General features: G+C 36.8%; 1 long non-coding RNA gene across 1 annotated transcript in view; it reads left to right on the forward strand.

Annotated features, from left to right (window-relative positions):
• LOC126816500 (uncharacterized) overlaps nucleotides 1–17,526 on the forward strand; it is a 65,119-nt gene extending 47,593 nt beyond the window's left edge. The window contains exons 3-4 of the long non-coding RNA XR_007678422.2: nucleotides 13,812–14,004; nucleotides 17,423–17,526. This is a non-coding gene — a long non-coding RNA (uncharacterized LOC126816500). The remainder of the gene's footprint in view (nucleotides 1–13,811; nucleotides 14,005–17,422) is intronic.
• The last annotated feature ends 3,444 nt before the right edge of the window (nucleotides 17,527–20,970 follow it).

Here is a 20,970-nt window from a genome sequence, read left to right on the forward strand (position 1 = left end):
GAATACATGTCGGAAAGTAAACACAGTTTTTTTTTTATTTCAAATTTTTTTTGAATAAATTGTTTAGTGACTTGTTAAATCCGTTTACGTTTTTATTTATTTATATTTATTTTTCGGAATATTTATGAACTATTGAACGAGGAGATAAATCTGTCTTCTGTTTATTTAATTTTTTTCTGGGGGTGACATAACTTGTAACCTTTGTCCTGTTTAAAATTGTAACCAGGAAGTATCATTAACTACAGGATTTGTTGCTCACTGTTCGACATATTTTCGTACTGATTTTGCATATTCTCGTACACTACGCAGCATATGCTTATCAATTTATGGAACACGTGAATACGTCTTTTTAATTTGAATTGTAATAAAACAGCTTCGTTTATCGTTTTGGGGAGCCATGGTGGTTAAGTGGGTAAGACGCTGACTCGCTAGCCTGGAGGTCGTCAATCTGTTTCACAGAGAATTACCAGTCTTGTATAATATCTCTGTCATAGATGACTGCCTTAACACGTGCTGTCACAGCACGCGGTGTGAATCATTGGCTGAATGGCGCGTGCATTGTTTACATAAGACATAACTGCTTCGGAGAGAATGCTGCATTTTAGTCATTTTAATACCCATTTACACTAAATCGGAAATAATTTTTAACTACAAATACGTCAAACGCCTTTATTTATTTTTCCAATATATACAAAAAATGTTTTAGAATTTAATTTGCCGCAGGAAAATAGTTAATATTTCTAGCTCATTAAGCCGCATCAATGTCATCCTTATCAGTGATTGTCGCGGCCAAGCAAATATTCACTGCGGATCAGTGTGGGAGGTCGTGTGTGCGATCCCTGCATTGGCCGAAAAAGTTCATCGGGATTTTCCGACGTGGTTTCCCCCTTGTCAATGGTGCAGGGTGGAGGGCCCGTTAAGGAACAGTTGTCTAGTCGTTCGGATGGGGTTAAAACCAAGATCCCATGTACACATTGGGGTGCACGTAAATGATCCCTTGGCAGTTGGAATTCGATATAAGAGTAGGCCGTAACGCCGCTGCCCGGGCAAAATTTACCTCATAGCACACTTTATGACGTATTCCTGTCTTCATTAGCCCAGTCGGAGCAGAAAAGTAGGACGTTAAACCCAATTATATTTCCATTTTAAGATAGTTCAATATTGTCTCTAACTAAAATGAATTCACAAATTGACGTTATGTTCATAAGTCCTGTCAACAGAAAGTCATCTAAATAGTATTTATGTTCGTTTTAAAATGTCACTTACAGTTCTGGTACCTTCAGGTCAATCTACAAGTACATGTAGATTACAGCATATTATGATACCTTTACCTCTATTACCTGTATGTTACCTGTTTAGGCATAACGAACAAAGGTGTGTAAAAATGTGACAATGACCATCACGTAATACTGGAGAGATATGTATCACTCAAACCGGAAACTTGAGTGCAATATTGTGTAACAGGTGCGACTTGTGATATATATGAGGCTTGTGGGGTCAGGATATTTTTTAATGTAAACCGTACTAGAATATTGTCTTAAACCTTTACTTTTGAAAATTTGAAAATACTGACACGCTCTAAAATTGGATCATTAAATAATGTATTTTTTTCCAACAGAACCAAACACGTCTCGCACTCGGCAAACCTCAGCAGATTCCAGTCCGCCATTGAAACTGCTTTCAAGTTCCCGGATTACCAGCTGCGTTGCCCATGACGACGCCTTTGAAGAATGTTTTATCATACAAATATTTCAAAGTCTGGAGCTATTTTTCTTTCAAGTTTATCCAATTTTCTTCAAACAAGGGCAACTTTTCACTACACACGCTTCGAACGACGCAATTTTGATAATTTATTATTTAAAAGCGGCAAGTTTTCCTAATAAGTAAACTGGTGCCGCATCGCAATTGTATAGGCGTAGGTACATGTCACTTACAGTCATACAGCCGAGGCTAGATGTAGAGAAACGGAATCTGCCGAGGTTTGCCGAGTAATACGCCTCGGTGCGCATTGGTTGGTTCCAAGGTCGTGAAATTTCATGAAAGAATCTGGTAGGCTATATCGGTGACATTTAGCTTAGTATCAATAGCATACCGTTATTATCTTGTAAAGTTACCTGTAATGTTTTATGTTATCATGTTTAAAATTGTGAATTTACCCCCCCCCCCCTCAACACACACACATACTCCACCCCAGAAACGTAGCATATTAATTTCGTTTGTTTTTTAAGAACCTTGAATTATCTTCGGTGATTTGTTCAAAATATATTCCATTAATGGATGCATTTTTTTGTATATAAAAAATAAGCAAGTTAATTACAGGTGTGTATTTTATTTTCCCCGTGAGATAATTACAGGTGAAATAATTTCAATCAATTCATTCACTAAATATATCTACAGGTAAATAAAAATGTTGGCCTTCATTTTTTTTAATAATACGACATTTGTAAAAAGACTCTTACAAAATTACAGGTAAAATCATTACAATCAATTCATTCACTAAATATATTGAAATAAAAATGTTGCACTTCATTTTTTTTTTAAAAATACAACCTTTGTAAAAAGATTTTTTTTTTTTAACAAAATTGCGTATTTTGTATTCTCTTGTCGTTATTGAAACCATAAACGCTGTATTTGTAAGGTTTACAACTAAAGATCAAAGAAAAATATTGAATAGCGTGATTCCAGAGGATGTGGGCGGTTGACCCGGAAGTAATTATTACATAATAGTTAATGGGGGAGGGTGTGTGGGAGGGTTAGGACGATTATCGCATGTTAACATCAGACGTCATTCCTAAAACATTTTGTTAGTCGTAGAAGAAAGCGACGGGTGAACTAAAAAGTTTATAAATTATTGAACGTTGAGAAATGGTAGTGGGTGGGGTTGAACCGGAAGTAGTAAGGAAAAGCGAATGTGGGAGGATTCGGGCCGCCGAGGCCGCAATTTCCGAACAACTTCCAAGTCAAAGAATGCTAATTTCCTTTCCCGCTCCTTCAAACGACTATTTTGTAACCAATATCGAGTTGTAAATAATATATGTAGTTTTATTATATTTAGTAAGGACACTAAATAAGGATTACTTTTCTCCTCTCCATTTCCTTTCCCGCACCTTCAAGCGGCCATTTTGTATCTAATATTTTTGTAGTGGTATTATATTAAGTACGGACCCTAAAGATAGTAATAATTTTTTTCCCCTTTTGTTACCAAACTGGCATTTGTGTGGTTTCTGAAGTATGATGGCTAATATATGTCCAACTAGCAGATGTCATGCAAGAGACAGGATGTGCTCTTATACTCTCTAGAACACGTGACACTACTTCTCAATAAAATGGCTCAGTTCAAACTTTATTAATAAACACTATAGTTGTTTCTATGAATAAGTGTGCCCTGTCTAACAAAATACTGTTTCATTACTACGCCATCTCACAATCAGCCGTTTTTGTAATTATATTAAACCCGTGTGAACATCATCATCAAGATGAATAGAAAGGGGTGTAAGAGAGATAATTAGGTTTACTATTTGATTTTATAATTAAGTGTATCATATTGTAAACGCCTTGATGTGAAATGGGAATCTGGGTAGCGCATTCATCACATGTAATTAGCTTAACCCGCAATAATTACAGGGCAATAATTAAATATATTTCTCAAGTTGAGGAGTATAGATGAGTTATTTTGTGATTTTAATTTGTCTACATCTGTAAATAGATCGACTGGGTGCATCAATGATCTATATATATATTGATAAATTATGTGAGACGTACTAAGCAGAATTTTCCCATGTGGCGAGCACCCTTGATTGATTGTATACCGAATCCGTTCGTTGTTTCAGTGGCGTGTTTATGTTTGGGGCCTGTCCCCTAAATAACAGTTTAAGAATCACTTTTTATGCATGTATGTATGAAACATGTACATTTGACCCTTTCGTTGGTCAGGGTTTTGATAAGCGCACAAATCAACACGCACACCACGATTTTTCAACATTTTCCCGTAGATGGATCGAGTACGACGATCTACATATACGGCAACCTTTACAGGCCGCGAATGAAATCGGGAAACCGCTTCCGAATCAACCTGAAACAATTATTCCCACCAAGATTGTTCGCGCCGTGTACAGTGTTGGCTGCCGCCATTTTGGCCCCCCGTGACCACTGCACTGGAAAACGCAGGGAAGGAATTTGTTAACAAACTCGGAACGCACGAGCAATTTACAAAAACACAGATAAGCCTGTCTGACTGTAAAACAACAGCTCCACAAATGTGCAACGGTGAAATTCACTAAATTAAAACCACAAAAATTTTATCACAGTAGCTCGCTGCTTGAAAAAATTTCCAGGAATGCATTCACCGGAAGTTGAGATTGTCGCGCACTCGTATGTCGGTCAAGTGCCCGTATGTATCTAAACCGCATTTCATCAACACAACTTTGATTGCGTACACGTAATCTCTATTTTATTTATGAAAAGAATTAAAGATCACATCTCTAATCTTACGTATTTCTACTAAATAAGCTATCTTCGTGGCTCACTGGTAAGGTACTGAACCACAAACCAGAAAGTCACAGATTTGATCCGGAGAAAATTCCGTAGGATTTTCTGGCTTGTGATCCCAGACGGGCCAGCTGTGCTGTTTAAAGGCACTGTATAAGTGATCCCGGAGGGGTCCCAGCTGTGCCGTTTAAAGGGAAGGCTCATTTCGCACATAACACACTGTCTTTAATAATCCAGTTGGAGCAGAACAGAGCATTAATTGTTGGCTAATATGACTACTTTTTTTAATTTAGACGACCCTTTTTTCACCAAGATGATATCAGAAATGGAAAATCTCTTTGAAATGAATAAACAATGGTGATTTTTCAACCCCATGTTAAAGTTGCAATTGCAAATTTTTAAGTAATATTTTTAAAATGTATTAAAATAAAGCCTTAAAAAAGATGGTATCTATAAACTGTCCTACCTTGTTAAAGAATAATCCTATTAATCCTATAATTCACTATTGCCAGCTGAGAAATTGACAAAAATATCATTTTTAACTTCAAATTCCAACGTTGGAAAATGGCTGCCCCATGTTGTCAATAGCAAAACAGGGGAGGTAATTGTGTTATTTCCTGTGTCATAGATTTTTAAGGCTGGGAAATAATGCCCATGATCGCATAATAGTGATTTGATAACCTATTGAGCAAAAGACATAGAAATAATTATGTTTTGACTTTCTTAGATAATTTGAAATTCTCGCTTTAATGGGCACTAACCCTAACCCATAATGCACATGCAGTGTACAAAGGATAAAAGAGAAGAAAAACAAATGAAAAGATGAATGAAAAAAGTAGTCAGATTAACCAACAGCGCCCAGAAGAGTAGGACGTTAAAACCCATTTGATTTCATTTATTGTTTTAGATCATAAGGTCCGTCAGCGAGAGCGGTGTCGATACTTTATGCTTGTAGTAGTGTCACCTAGCTGTCTGACCTCATGGATTTTCTTCGGTTTCCTCTCCCCATCTAAATTCTTGAAATAAACGTTCACTACTGACATTGATTACGAGGCAAACGCCTACAAGCGGAAACTACATTTTGCCATTTGATATATATTTTTTTTAATTTTAAAAATGTTATTTGTAATATGTTTATAAGAGCCTGAGGGTTGTCAGGAAGTAATATCAGTATTTTATGATGTTGGTGATGGTTTTATGGTGATATATGTTGCACCACCTGTACAATGGTCTAACTATAGATCACATCAATTTAATGTCCTGGGAATCAAATTAATGTATGGCACAGAGATACCGATTGGTTCATTTGTTAGTCTAAATATAACCTAGAGGGGTTGGATGGCCGTATGGTTAGCGGGTACACACTGTATCATAAGGTCTGTCATTGAGTCAACTGGCATGGTTTTGATTCCCCGGTTATACGTGACAAGGAGAAGGGTCGTGGGGTTTTTCTAGGTCCTCCGGTTTCCTCCGACTGCTAAAGACCACTAGGTACAAGTGAATTATTGAAATAAAATTGAACCATATGTTAGTCCCAAAATGACTTAGTTTGTGTGAAGTGGGAGGTTAAACCCCATCTCTCTCTCTCTCTCTCTCTCTCTTCTCTCTCTCAATATAACCTAAGAAGCATTGGCCGAGATGAAAAAGTGGCTCAGTCTTTTTCAATGTGGCTCTTGATATTTGACAAAGACTTGGCTTAAACTCTTTGTTATCTCGGTGGGTGTATGAATATTAAACCCTATTTCATTCAATAAAAAAAACAAATTTATGGATTTATTGCTTCTTTTTTACTTTATGCAACTTTTTCAATACTGTTACAGGTATCTTGATCATTTCAATATTTCGTGATCCAACTGTAAAGTAGGTTGTTAAACCCTATTTCATTCCATTTCAATATTTCATGATCTATAGAATTAGGATAAACTATAAAGTTATATAATATAACAGCTACTTGTTTTCATGGCCTGAAATCCATCTAATAGAGTAGTTGATTTGATAACGAGACAATCAATGGGAGTGATTGTAGTTAGAGAAATTGAGTGATAAAACCTGCATTGAAGATGTTTTGTTCTGGATGACAACATCACACACCATGACCACATTCAGGTCCAAGATAAAAATCACATTTGATCCCCTTAAATTCAATTTAAATAGGCTATAAAAAGGGGTCTAATGATAGTCCTTAATGCCTCCATTAGCCTCGAGGCTGATGACTTCATTTTACACTTCTGTTAATTATTTGGTAACTCAAGGACCTGCTGGGGGATGGGATAATGGAGTCTATGGGATTGTGAAGATCTAATGAATAAAGCTCGGATTTTTATCTTATTTTAGTCTGTGATTTTAAGATAACAACAGTGTTATAGATGAATATGGGTGCTGAAATTACTCGCACCATTTCACCGACAGAATAAAAGTGGGATGGCTGAAGCTTCGGAAAGGCCCTTGAATGGCTTTGGATCACTGAATTGCAACCATATGCTGGCTGTTAAAACACATGACCCCATTTATTATTTGATTTTACAATTAACTTAACAATGTCGGACTTGACAAAGCATTGAATTTTGGCTGTTTTCATAGATTTAATAATTGTCGACTGCCTTGGCGGAGTTCTATGATGAACATTTTCTGTTTAGACTAAGTGACAGGGATAGTTTCATTACCTCAAAACATTTTTTGCGCAGGTATAAGAATTTAATTTGTCGATACTTTGGAACATTAATACCTTGACTAAGTTCTATAATTGAGCATATTTCATTACATTAATACCTTGACTAATTTCGATAATTGAGCATACTGGTATTTCATTACAATAATACCTTGACCAAGTTCGATAATGAGCATATTCCATTACATTGATACCTTGACCAAGTTCGATAATGAGCATTTTTGCACATTTTGCTGACCGGGGATTAAAGCAGAGTACTGTTGGCTTGACGATTCTCAACAAGAACAACAGAGATTCAAGAGAATTCAAATTTGTATGGATGTCAGACATTTCCATCACGAATTCTAACAGTACATAGCTGTATAACTATTGTTTAATATTGTTGAATTCTGTTCGATTCCTATGTCGCCTATTGTTGTTCAATTCAGTATGAGGGTTTATTTACAAGTACAACAGGGATTCAACTTGAATCATTCAAGACAATTCAATTTGTCTAGATGTCTGACATTTCCATCACAAATTCCAACAGTACATCGGCGTATAACTATTGTTTATGTTGTCGAATTTTGTTCGATTCCTATGTCGCCTATTGTTGATCAATTCAGTTCAAGGGTTTATATATATACAATGTAGCATCCAAACTGCCATTTTAACAATATATGAACTCCAACTCAAGTACGCCATTAGGCCTGTGTATTGTTACTATTTCTAGATAGATTCAAGAGCACCCATGACATGTCAAGTAGCCAATGGTCCTTTCTTATTATCTTAAAGTGGTTTTCCTAATGTGACATGCCTGTCGTGTATGCTCCCAACCAGATAACAACTCAGTTTACCACGTATCCAGCTTCTTATGATAGTCAATTCGATAACACCCCCTCCCCTCCCCCGAATCAGAGCAGTCTTCAAGCTAACCTCTGCTAACGGCACTGTTTACCATGTACTGGGCTCCTTCTTCTTATAGCCAATTCGATACCCCCCCCCCCCCGAATCAGAGCAGTCTTCAAGCTAACCTCTGCTAACGGCACTGTTTACAATGTACTGGGCTCCTTCTTCTTATAGCCAATTCGATACCCCCCCTGAATCAGAGCAGTCTTCAAGCTAACCTCTGCTAACGGCACTGTTTACCATGTACTGGGCTCCTTCTTCTTATAGCCAATTCGATACCCCCCCCCCCCCCCGAATCAGAGCAGTCTTCAAGCTAACCTCTGCTAACGGCACTGTTTACCATGTACTGGGCTCCTTCTTCTTATAGCCAATTTGATACCCCCCCCAAACCAGAGCTGTCTTCAAACTTAACGTCTGCTAAACTATTTATCACGTACCAAGCTTCTTGGTATGATAGCCAAATCGATGGTCTTCCCACACCCCTCCCTTCCTCCATGAAAAGGATCACATGTTTATTTGGGTTTCTGTTAAAAAATAAACAACCCAATTGATTATTGATGTATAATGTTTAATTTTTTAACAGAATCAGGAAATTAAATAATCCGTTAAATTTAAATTTAAACAAGTACAAATTAGATGATTTTTGGCGATCTTAAATGATTTCTATGAATTATTAAACAAAGATTTGATATTAAACAAATGCGAAAGAAATTAGTGCTAGATACACAAGATTAAATGATATCCTGGTTATAGTGTATTATTCATAAGCACCAAGGAAGAATTGACATACATTAAATAAATATTTCAGATGACCATAAACTGTATAGAAGGATCGGTCAGTGTGTTGGTTATCTCAACTGTTGGGTATGGAAACAGATGGTACTTTATCTTATCAGACCATTGACCATGGTCACTCTTTAACATTTCAAAATTCCTAGATTACACAAATTTTAGTCCATGTACTAGAAAAAGAGGTTTCCCAGGTTTTAAACACATTGTTATCTAACCTTGATTAAACAAAAAATGTCATGACCCCCTGAGGCTAGGTCACATAAAATACAGGCAATATGCCGATTTTGCATATTCTCAATGCCATTTTGCATTATGACATACCCCCCTGCTGGCAGTTATGTTTAATTGTAACCAACATTATGCTAATTGATGGGCTATTGTTTCAAAAATAGATTGTCATTTTTATCATAAAATTAATACTTTAAACTGCATTTTTAATGGAAATGTATTTTTTCATCAGATGTGATGAAGTTTGAGGGTTCCTTCTAGTGCATGAGAAGGACAGGTTAATACAGGTAACCCTGGTGGTTGCTGAATACAGGTTGATTTCAGGTGTTTATACCCAAGCATGATATCAGTCAAATTAAGCATAGACATGTTAATATTAACATGTTTTTCATATCACAGTGGGGGAGGTATACTAACAATAAAAATACACACAAATGTAATGTTCGTATTCTAGGCAGGATATCAACATTGTATAGCACTAAGTAATTCATTCTTTTATAGTCAAAACACAAAACACAGCCATTTGATGATTTGACAAAATGCTCGTGTGAAAGACGAGGCTTTAATGAAAATCCTAAATTTAGATGGAAGGGCATGTTTGTTATTAATGATAATAATTTATGTTCAATGAGGGCCAATTATTAGTATTTGGGATCAAGGTAGATTGTTCTATTGTCGGGATGTATGACAACAAAGAAGGGAGTTTTATCGAGTCATATGTGGCCAGTGAGATGAAGGGAAGGTTTAGGTGTGGAATTTGACAGTAGTTAAGAAAATGAGTTGTCATGAAGTCGCGAGCTAACCCCTGTAAACTTGACAAGTTATTGTTAAAAATTAGCTCATCTTGACTCAGAGTAAAAGAAAAGTTTGCGTTCTTTGTTTGTGGGTGTGCGTTAGTTCATATAGAGTTGCTTATTGCAAAAAACTTTCAACAGAAATGAAATGGGTTTTAATGTCCTACTGTTCTGCTCTGACTGGCTAATGAAGACAGGCATACACCATACGGTGTACAACCCGGGAATCGAAACCATGGCAGTTGACTCAATGACAAAACTTATGATGCAACGCGCATGCGCTAACTATTCGGCCATGAATGGGGGGTTGGATTGGCCGAAGGGTTAACATGCAGGCGTTGCATCATTAGGTCTGTCATTGAGTCAAGTGGCATGGTTTCGATTCTCCGCTTGTACATGACATGATGTAGGATCGCCTGTCCAACCTCGTGGGTTTACTCCTGGTCCACCGATTTTCCCCCACTGCTAAAGGCCCCTATGCACAAGCGAATTATTGAAATAAAATTGAACCATGTGTTAGTCCCAAAATGACCTAATTTGTGTCGAATGGACGTTAAACCCCTCTCTCTCTCTCTCTCTCTCTCTCTCTTTCACTAATTATATACAGATGGATGTTTTGAATGCGAACTTGTCACTTAAAGACACATTGCGTTCCGCCGACGGTTTACTTGTGTATAGGTATTAAAACACTGCTAAAGTAGTTTTAACCCTGCAATGGAATTTAATATATTTTCACCCTGGCATTGTACACCCCACCCGCTTTTTATATAACATTTTTATTAAACAACCTGTCGTTAATCCATCTATATTCATCTGTCAAATTACCTGTATAAATAGAGAAAAGGAAAAAAAATAAACGACACCGGTCAAGATGACAAAATAGAATTTTATTATTACAAATTCTAATATACGATTTATATATAATAGTGATGATAATGGCCGAATGAATGGCGAATAATTTGAATCGTTCAATGACAAAAGATTTTATTGTCAATAGAAATGTTTTGCTCGAGCAGGTATCTTTGAAATGCATTCCGTCTAAGTTATGCCCTGACTGTGTAACCTATATATCTATATATGTTCTGAAGATGGAAATTACTTATATTGAATCGAGAAATTTAAACACTTCACATCTTCCCCTCTTGGGTGTTTTTCATTTCATTTGAAGGCGGGTTTCGCAGTCATGTCAAAACATCTTTAGATTTTTGTATTTTGGTTGAAATATTTCTACTCTTTATGTATAGAAAGTTTTCGTTTTTGTTTGTCTCTTCAATGTTGAATGTAAACACGTGAAAGTGTTTGTCAGACGGTCGTTTGAATATTTTATCATGATCAAATTATAACGTAATCCACTTCAAATACATCGCACTCGCTAATCCTTTTACAATTTTTCCCTTTTTCAGGCATTGCACCGTTTTTGAATGGAAACATATTACATGCCATTACATGTGAACAGATGTTTGAGTTTACATATACAGTAAAAAAAACGGTTAGCTCTGTGAATATTTGGGGGGTTGAATGGCCGAAGGGTTAGCGCCTGCGAATGTATCATAAGGTCTATCATTGAGTGAACTGACTTGGTTTCGAGTCACTGGTTGTAGGGTCGCCTGTCCATGCTCGGGGGTTTTATCTGGGTCCTCCGGCTTTCTTCTACTGCTAAAGACCCCTATGCCCCAAGCGAATTATTGAAATAAAATTAAACCATACGTTAGTCATGAAATTACCTAGATTGTGTCAAGTGCATATTACCCCGGTCTCTCTCTCACTTTCTCTCTCTCTCTCTCTCTCTCTCTCTCTCTCTCTCTCTCTCTTTCTTTGAATATTTCAATCAGTTGAGGAGTGACATCAGATGTTCTAGATCGGTGGCTCAGCAAGTAAGGTACTGGCTCACTAACCAGAAGGTTAGGGTTTGATCCTGGCATTGGCTGGGAACTTTTTTCAGGTTTTGCCAACATGGTTTTCTCTTGTCCAGTTGGGGTTTAACAAAAGGCCTTAGAAGGAACGGTGTTTAGTCATTCCAGTAGCGCGAAAACAACTGAATTTACATAAACATCATGGTGTGCACGTAAAAGAACCCTTGTCGATCTGATACTTCCACTGCAATCCCAAGCAACACGGACATGACAAATTAATCTAGCCCAATGCCTTAATTTTATATACCTTTATTTCTTGACTAAAATTAATATATCACCCTTCTCTGTACATTCCCAACTCAAGTATTAACCCGCGGTTATGTATTTTGTTCCAAGATGTTTTTGTGAGGGGGATCTCCTGGCCTATGTTCCAAGTCGTTCGTTTGTTGTGAATGAGACCAAAGAGTATTCAGTCCCATTAACCTCCCCACTTCAACCCTTTATTTGTCATCTTGCTATAAGATGTTTTACCCCCATTCAGTCTGAACATCTCCTACTGCGCCTAGCAGGGGTTTCAATAGCTGTGGTAAACTCCTTCAATACCACTCAAGCCATTTAAACATGTTAGCCCGGAGGCCATCGTTTCTCTCCTAAATCTATTGTTTGTCAGATCATCTAGGTTCTAATATACCAACGATTAAAAGACATTCTGGAGTTTTATAGGTGGAAATTATTTGCCTTTTTAAAGGGGTTTCAACTCCTTGTATTACGACAAACATACTTAGATCTATTTGTTATGAGGGGGTTTTTTTTGTTTATGGTAGACATTAAACATAGTGTAGTAGAGAGAAAGAGATTATCTATATTTTAAACATGCTTACAGGGCGTGACTCGCTAAAAAAAAAAAAAAAACCAAGAGAGAGGGGGTTTAACGTCCACTCGACACAAACCAGGTCATTTTGGGACTAACATATGGTTCAATTTATTTAAATAATTCGTTTGCGCGTAGGTTTCTTTAGCAGTGGGAGGAAACCGGGGGACCCGGAGAAAACCCACGAGGTTGGACAGGCGACCCTACTCCCTGTCACGTACAACCGGGGAATCAAAACCCCAGCAGTTGACCCAATGACAGACCGTATGATACAGCGCACACATGCTAACCATCACACCCCCCCCCCCCCCCCGAAAGAAAGTAGTGCTAGATACATAAGATTAAATGATACCTGGATTACAGTGTTATACACCACTTGGTACTACTTTTCATTTAGATAGGAATTCACCCATATTTCATTAAAGGGATTATTACATTGCATTATGATATATCACATTATTGCATTATGATATATCACATTATTGCATTATGATATATCACATTATGATGTCTCATTTATTGCATTATGATATCACATTATGATATCTCATTTATTACATTATGATATCACATTATTACATTATGATATCACATTTTTTCGATTACAATAATTGCATTACATAACATTACTGTATAACATTTAAAACAGGACATGACATTAATATATTACAGATGGAAACACAGATAGTGTCATATACATTTAATTAAGTACATTGTTTTCAGATGGTACTAAATATCAAAACTATTATATGTTATAGAATTTTCAGGGGGGTTGGATGGCTGAATGGTTAGCGTGCGCGCGCTGTATCATAAAGTCTGTCATTGAGTCGACTGGCGTGGTTTCGAATCCCTGGTTGTACGTGGCAAGGAGTAGGGTCGCCTGTCCAACCTCGTGGGTTTTCTCCGGGTCCTCCGGTTTCCTCCCACTGATAAAGACCCCTACGCGCAAACGAATTATGTAAATAAAATTAAACCACATGTTAGTCCCGGAATGACCTGGTTTGTGTCGAGTGGACGTTAAACCCCATTTCTCTCTCTCTCTCTCTTATAGAATTTTCAACTTTAACTCCCGACAATTTAATTATAAATTGTTATAGTACGATTCAACTTTAACTCAAGACAATTTAATTATTTGTTATAGTAAGATTCAACTTTAACTCCCGACAATTTAATTATTTGTTATAGTACGATTCAACTTTAACTCAAGACAATTTAATTATTTGTTTCAGGTTCATGGTTCGCCAGCAGTTAATGATATTATATTCAGAAAGATTAAAGAACAGAAGATAGTGCTGCCACCAGGCGACTCTCTCAAATTCAACTATCAGCTTATTAACCAGTGTAGTAATAGACATGTTCAAATGAAGTACGGAGGAAAACGGGGTAGAGTCAATGGTCGGGGTCGCCCCTCAAGTAATTTCAGTAAGTTTCAATCAAATCATTATGGCTTTTCATCTTTCACTTAAAGAGGGTGAGAGGGGGTGTTGGATGGCCGAATGGTTAGCACGCATGTAGCATCATAAAGTCTGTCATTGAGTCTACTAGCGGGATTTCAATACCCCGGTTGTACGTGACAACCGTGTGGCTTTTCTCAGGTTTCCTCCCACTGCTAAAATACCGGCTATACGCAAGCGAATTAATCAAATAAAATTGAATCATATGTTAGTCCCAAAATGACCTACTTTGTGTTTAAACCCCATTTCTCTCCATCTCTTCCAAACCCTTCAAAAGTTATATATTACATTAATAATATGATACTATATTATAAAGCCCTTATTTAATTTATGCAATACCGTAAATACTGTCTCGTTATCAAAGTATGACATCGGGCTATGGTTGTGAAACACTGCAGACAACACTTGTCATCTTTACCCTAAACATCTGATCAAAACCAACTCAATTGACAAATTTCTATTCATCGTTCTCATTCAGTTATATCTTCTTAAAATCCAGTGTTTGGTAACCCGATACTCTGACTAGGGGTATTTATCAAACTGTATTCGTTATGAACTGTACGACATGACAGTTTTCAATAAAGGGCTCAGGAACACAGTCGGATGTGAATCTGTGATAAGCTTCCAACCCATCCTATTCATCATCAAGCTTTACATCTTAATCTCAGTGCAAAAAACCCCAACCACACTAAAAAAAAAAAAACGCAAAATAATTTAGGTACATTAAATCTATTAATAATTTGAAGATAGTTTGCGTAAAAGATGAACAAGGTGAATAAACAATGCGGAATATCCATTTGAAAAAAAAACCTGTGTCAATGATAATTCTTCCTCAATGACTGTAGTTCTGATAAAAAAGATCACAATGCAATTTATATTAAAACAATCACTGATTTCTACTCATATTATATCACAACGTTTCTGCAAATGTCCTCTTATCAATTTCAAGCATTTTCAAGTGTTTTCAAGACCATGCTTTCTTTCACTGACTGGGCTAATCATATCTGGAGGTGGCACAAAAATCGTTGAATCATATTCCTATGATTCGCGTATTGAATCGTGAGACGCTGAATTGATTTTTCACAATTCTTTTTTTGTCACTCGTAATTATCCATGTCACACATTATCCATAGGTACCACGGTCCTTATTTTGATCCACATCAATGTCATGATATAAAACAGTTTTATTTCATGACATTTGTTAGGCCAAATTTTATTTAGCTATATTTTGTGACTAGTGTTGTGTACAAGACATACTATGCTTACCGTCTTTAATAGCAGGGGTTGGGGGATAGCCGAATTGTTAGCACATGCACATTGCATCATAAGGTCTGTCATTGAGTCAACTGGCATTGTTTCGATTCCCTGGTTGTATATAACACAGAGTGTCGTCGCCTGTCCAACCTTGTGGGTTTTCTCCGGGTCTTCCGATTTCCTCCCACTGCTAAAGAACCCTATGCGCAAGTGAATAATTGAAATAAAATACAACCATATGTTAGTCCCGAAATGACCTAGTTCATGTCGAGTGGACATTAAACCCCATCTCTCTCTCTCTCTCTCTATATATATATATATATATTTGATGCACTTAATAACATCTGTGATGTAATAGCGAGATTAAGTAACGGCTACAGTTTTATTTATTACTTATAGCCAGGACACGCAACACGAGAAACTGATTATGTCAACATAAATTTACATAATAGGAATTTTAAATTGACATAAACAGGTTTGGAGAATTTTTAATATTAAAAATCTTACGAGATTGTTTCCGAAAATATCCCAAATATGACACAGGAATAGACATCTGACAGATTAAATAGAAACTAATATAGAAAACTTGAATTTCAAATTACACGTTCAGCTCAAGTAATAATGGGTGTTCTGTGCCATCATGATGCAGGACGGAGGGCCTGACAAGGACAGCTGTCTAGTCATTTGGATAGGACGAAAAACTGAGATCCCATGTACACATGTGTGTTTATGTAAAATAACCCTTAGCAGTTGGAATTCGAGACCGTAGTGCGCTGCCCAGGCAAAATTTGCTTCATAACACACTGTATGGCATATGCCCCTCTTCTTTAGCCTATTTGGAGCAGACGAACAGTAGGAGGTTAAACCCCATTTCATTTAATTTCTAATTACCGGTATAATTTGAACAGTTATTTCACCCACTTGTTCCGTGTTTTATTGATGAGGAAAAGAAAATGTTTTAAAGTTTTCTAAATATTTAAAACATGAAATTATGATTTATGTGTTTTAAAATTTAATTCAGTTTTACTCATTTACATATGTTGTATACTATTTACGTATATAATGCCCAATAACGTGAACACATGGTTCTGTAAATTACCACAGACTAAACGAACCCGCCCTAGTGGCAATTGCATGACAGCTCTTCAAATGTTGCTCATAAAAAATTGAAAACCGAAAAGATATTTTTAATTTACGTGCCAGGTTTGTCATATCTCTGGTGTCTACTTCATTCATTGTCTCAAATTTCAAAGTATGAAATTTGCATAAAAAATTAATTTGACATGAATCGACTGTTAGTGAACGGTAGGTGTGCTTTGTTGGTCGGAAGCTATTAGATACAAGTATACGATTAAGCTATATTGTAAGAAAATCTGATACACCATCTTTACGTCCTGTTTTGATACTGAACATAATATACAACGCCTTAACATTTACATTATAATATACAATACATGCTTGTCAGCTGCAAGGTTTCTCTTTTAGATGGGGTGACAGACAATAACAAGGTAATGTGTCTAGTTTTTCCCATGGGATGAAAAACCAAGGATCCCCTGATTAGGCCGTGATATACAATACATGCTTGTCAGCTGTGAGGCTAGCAAGTAGAGTTTCTCTTTTAGATCGAGTGAGAGACAAGAAACCCCTTGCTAAAGGTAATGTGTGTAGTTTTTCCGATGGAACGAAAAACTGAGGTCCCGCACATATACCCTAAAGATCCCCTGAATAGGCCGTTGTTGCAGGACAAAATTGTCCTTCTGAATTAGTCCAGCCGAGAAAATTCATCCAGATTTTCCGACGTGGTTTCCCCCCTTGTCAGTGATGCAGGAAGGAGGGCCTGACAAGAACAGCTGGCTAGTTGTTCGGATGGTACGAAAAACCGAGGTCCCGTGTACAAATTGGCGTGCACGTAAAAGATCCCTTGGCAGTTGGAATTCAATATAAGAGTAGGCCGTAGTGCCGCTGCCCAGGCAAAATTTCCCTCATAACACACTGTATGGCGTATGCCCGTCTTCATTAACCCCATTTCATTTCATTTCAATGAGTCCAAGTAGTCTGAGACGTTCACGGCAAGTCCCATACATATTTATTCTCTATAACTGTTCAAATGCTGTTTTTTTTGTTTTTTTCAGCCCATTTAACTTTTATCTCCTTATCAGACGGAGTAATTCGTGTTCGAGGGGCCGAAACCAAAAAATATCTCTGTTTCAACAGAAAGGGCAGATTAGTCTTAAAGGTAAGCAGGTTAATGTTTGTTTATCGCAGTGCAGGACTAAGGGCCTTGAAAGAACAAATGTCTAGTCGTTCGGATAGGACGGAAAAAACCGAGGTCCTGTGTACACATTGGCATGTAAAAGATCCCTTGGCAGTTGGAATTAGATAGAAGAGTGGGCTGTGGCATAAAATTTCCCTCATTGCACACTGTATGGCATATGCCCATCTTCATTCGCCCAGACGGAGCAGAACAGTAGGACGTTAAAACCCCATTTCATTTCATTTTGCTATTCAGGTTGACGACATTCTGTTTGTGTTATTAACAGAAACTGGTATGACCTGTCCTCATCTCATGACGGCATTCATCTCATACTTTACATTCACTTTACTTATGTAATAATATATCTGCCGTCATCTTATATCACCTACATATTTATTTCCTTAAATTTTAAACTTAATTTGCAATTCTATTTAAAGTATCATAAAGTGTATGTTTGGTAGTGGTTTCACATGTTTTGCCTATTCACAAAAAAAAAAAGAAATGTGTTTTAAAAAAAAATATACATTTAATTATTTCGCAAAAAATATAATTTGTTACCGAAAACCTGATTTCTAGGATTTCCCACTGTCAACAGCAAATTTTAAACTCTAGATGAGAGAAATTCTGCCCAATGAGTGGCGCTATGTTATTCTTATATCAGTTCGATTCCCCGGTTGTACGTGAAAAGGAGTAGGGTCACCTGTCCAGCCTTGTGGGTTTTCTCTGGGTCCTCCGGTGTCCTCCCACTGCTAAAGACCCCTACACACAAGTGAATTATTGAAATAACCTAGTTTGTGTTGAGTGGACGTTAACCCCCCCCCCCTCTCTCTCTCTCTTATATCAAAGATTCTGTTTGGTTCACACCATTGTGTACAGGGGACCTCTGTGGTTTTTTTTGTCCCATCCGAACAACTAGACATTGTTCTTGCCAGACTGTGCTCCCTGAACCATGCAATAATTTCTTTAACAAATATTCAATATCAAATCTTTGCTTGAAAATTTGTAAGAATCATCCAATTCAACAGCGTTTAATTTCCCAATCACTGTTAAAAAATAAACAACCCACTTGATTATTGATGTATAATTAAAGATTTTTGAACAGTGGTCAGGAAATTAGTTGCTTGTAAATTGGACACTCATTGGTGATTTTAAATGATTTTTACGAATTTTCAAACAAAAATTTGATATTGAATGAATGTGAAAGAAATTTATGCTAAATACACAAGATTAAATGATACCCAGGTTGCAGTGTTAATCATGGGCTCTTTTAAACAAATTGGTTTGTTATTCTTATTTGGATGAGCTGTGGTGACGCAAACATACACAAGTAATTACATTTTTAACCAATTGAGGAATTTAGTTTGAATTGGAGTAAAATCCTATTTAAGCTAATACAGGCCTACATAATGATTGTTGAATATAATGGTCATGGATCCATCTTTTAGAATAAGTTCCTAGATACCGTGTAACACATTATAAACAGTATCAGTCAATAACTGAGTAAAATCCTCTTATTACCCAATATCAAATGAAGTGTGTTTATTTTGTTGTGTTTTGGTTTCACCTTAGGTTTAACTAATGCTCCTGCATCCTTTCAACGTTCACACGTTTGTTACACAATAATACAACTGCAGATAAACTGCTTCTCACCTCGGTTTCTCACCACAATATATCACAGGATGTAAATATCAAATTAACTTCGGTTGGGAATATATCAGTTGAAGACAAACTGAATGTTCACGTACAGTAAAGTTAACCTATAACGTTCTTCATTTAAAAGCCATATAACACTGTAACCCAGGTATCATTTAATCTTGTGTATCTAGCACTATAACGTTCACATACAATAAACTTCATATATAACGTTCTAGTTTAAACAATATTTTATTCAATAAGGCAAAGGCCTATATAAGTTTTTTGGTTTTAACATCAATTTACAACGTAACAATTTAAAACCAAGGGGGCCTAACAAGGACAGCTGTCTAGTCATTCAGATGGTATGAAAAACCGAGGTCCCATGTACACATTGGGGTGCACGTTAAAGATCCCTTGACAGTTGGAATTCAATATTAGAGTAGGCTGTAGCGCCGCTGTCTGGGCAAAATCTCCCTCATAGCACACTGTATGGCATATGCCTGTCTTCATTAGCCCAATCGGAGCAGAACAGTAGGACGTTGATTTCGTTTTATTTCATTTGTAATATTTAGTAATTGAATTAAAGTACTACAGTGACTTTTCCGTTCCCTTTGAAGACTACCCTGATGCACTATGTAGATAACACATCATAAAAACATATATATATTTATCAATAAAACCCATGAATCATTGACTCAACTGGTGATTCAGTCCACATCCAAATAATACATGCACCGGAAACATCTACGTTTTTATTTTACAAAAGTATCATTGATAAAAAATGTGCACTATTCTTTCGAACTCTGATTGGCTTTCAGTTTTTTGTTGAAGGTGGGGATATTTTTTGCGAATTATCCCGATATTTCTGATTGTTGTGTGTTTCTTTGATTGTGAATATAAAGTGTTTTATTGTGATGGCATTTAACTGTTTTTTTTTGATTGTCTTGGTTTAAATCATGGTGTTCAGCATCACCTTGTATAAAAAAGATTAATATTCATGCACAATTGCACAACTATTTGATTGAAGTCGCTAAAATGGTTTCAATTGTTCTTCATTAACTTTTTTTGTAAAGGAGCCAAGTCTGTGTGCAGTTCTCTAGTTCTTACGATTGGGTAAATTAGGGTGCAAATAATAACCAAGTTTCATTATAATACAATATACAAATGCATGGTTAAACACGAGTAAGGGTAAATGGAAAGATATAATGACCAAGTCATGGGTAGGGGGAAATGGAAATGAATTGAAATGCTGTTTAACATCCTACTGTTCTGCTCCTATACTGGGCTAGTAAAGATGGGCATATGCCATACAGTGTGCTATGAGGGAAATTTTACCCAGACAGCAGCACTACGGCCTACTATTATATTGAATTCTAACTGCCAAGGGATCTTTTACGTGCACACCAATGTATACAGGAGACCTCGTTTTTTCGTCCCCATCCAAACGACTAGACACCTGGCCTTGTCAGGCCCACCATCCTGTACAATTGACATTCTATGTATAAAACCGTATTGCATATTTATAATTAAGAGAGAGAGAGAGAGAGAGAGAGAGAGAGAGAGAGAGAGATGGGATTTAAGTACACTCGACACAAACTAGGTCATTTCGGGACTAACATATGGTTTTAATTTTATTTCAATAATTTGCTTGCGCGTACGGGTCTTGGGAGGAAACCGGAGGACCCAGAGAAAACCCACGAGGTTGGACAGGCGACCCTACTCCTTGTCACGTACAACCAGGGATTCGAAACCACACCAGTTGACTCAATGACAGGCCTTATGATACAGCGC

This window comes from Patella vulgata, chromosome 3, assembly GCF_932274485.2.
Source record: "Patella vulgata chromosome 3, xgPatVulg1.2, whole genome shotgun sequence".
Lineage (NCBI taxonomy): Eukaryota > Metazoa > Mollusca > Gastropoda > Patellidae > Patella > Patella vulgata.